This window comes from Felis catus, chromosome B1 (assembly GCF_018350175.1).
Source record: "Felis catus isolate Fca126 chromosome B1, F.catus_Fca126_mat1.0, whole genome shotgun sequence".
NCBI classification, from domain to species: domain Eukaryota; kingdom Metazoa; phylum Chordata; class Mammalia; order Carnivora; family Felidae; genus Felis; species Felis catus.
Genome location: NC_058371.1, coordinates 94,548,999 through 94,550,195, shown reverse-complemented (window position 1 = coordinate 94,550,195; position 1,197 = coordinate 94,548,999). Strand labels below are relative to the sequence as shown.

General features: G+C 38.7%; 1 non-coding gene across 1 annotated transcript; it reads left to right on the top strand.

Moving 5' to 3' along the window:
* Positions 1–343: 343 nt before the first annotated feature.
* Positions 344–450, top strand: LOC111560287. Its single transcript, XR_002742044.2, has one exon. It is a non-coding gene; the product is annotated as a U6 spliceosomal RNA (small nuclear RNA).
* Positions 451–1,197: the final 747 nt, after the last annotated feature.

Below are 1,197 nucleotides of genomic sequence, written 5' to 3'. Positions count from 1 at the left end.
ATTGATTTAGAAATCGTTCCACTGTAGGGGACAGGAAGGAATTGAAGCTAACACTAACTCTGCAGTAGAATGAAGGATGTTGCTCCTTGATGAGAAACTGATCATGGCCTTCTGAAGTCTCTAATTTATCTCTCTTCTACCTTTCCTTACTAATTAAGAAGATCATTCTCCAGCACTTAAGCACAATTGCATTTATACAATTTGTTAAAATACAGGACAATTGGAGTGACTGTCAATTCATTTGCTAATAAGATCCTTAAAATATACTATAAGTGATCCTAGGAAAGTTTGTCTACACCTCAGTCTCATTTCTTCTCTGTTTTCTTAAAGTTAAAAACTTCTTGTGTTTGCTTCAGCAGCACATATACTAAAATTGGAATAATACAGAGAAGATTCGTGTGGCCTCTGCACAAGAATGGCATGCAAATTCGTGAAGAGTTTCATATTTTTGATCTGTAAAGAGAAGCTCCAGGCCAAGAAGGAGGAAATCATCAAGACTCTGTCCAAGGAGAAAAAGACCAAGAAATAAAACTCCCTCTCCTTTGTCTGTACATAGTGGCCTCGGCAATGACACAGATCACTTATTCAGTAAGACAAACTGTTATCTGCCTAAAACAAACAAACAAACAAACAAACAAAAATTAAAAACCCCACAAAACTTCTTAAATATTAACTATTTAAGAGTGCAAATATTAGTGCCTGGGTGGCTCAGTTAGTTAAATGCTAGAGTCTTGATATTGGCTCAGGTCAGGATCTCACCGCAGTGAGATTGAGCCCCTGGTATGGCTCTGCACTGACAGCATAGAGCCTGCTTGGGATTCTCTCTCTCCCTTTCACTCTGCCTCTTGCCCATGAAAATAAATAAATAAGCATTTAAGACAAAGAGTGCAAGAATTAAGAGATATTCCTTAAGTGATGTCAGTTTGCTTACTTAGAATATTTTTTATTTTTACTTTTTTAATTTATTTTTTTAATTGCTTATTTATTTTTGAGAGAGAGAGACAGACAGACAGAGCATGAGCAAGGGAGGGGGAGAGAGAGAGGGAGACACAGAGTCCGAAGCAGGCTCCAGGCTCTGAGCTGTCAGCACAGAGTCTGATGAGGGGCTCGAACCCATGAACTTTGAGATCATGACCTGAGCCTAAGTCCGACACTTAACTGACTGGGCCATCCAGGCATCCCTAATTTATTTTTCAA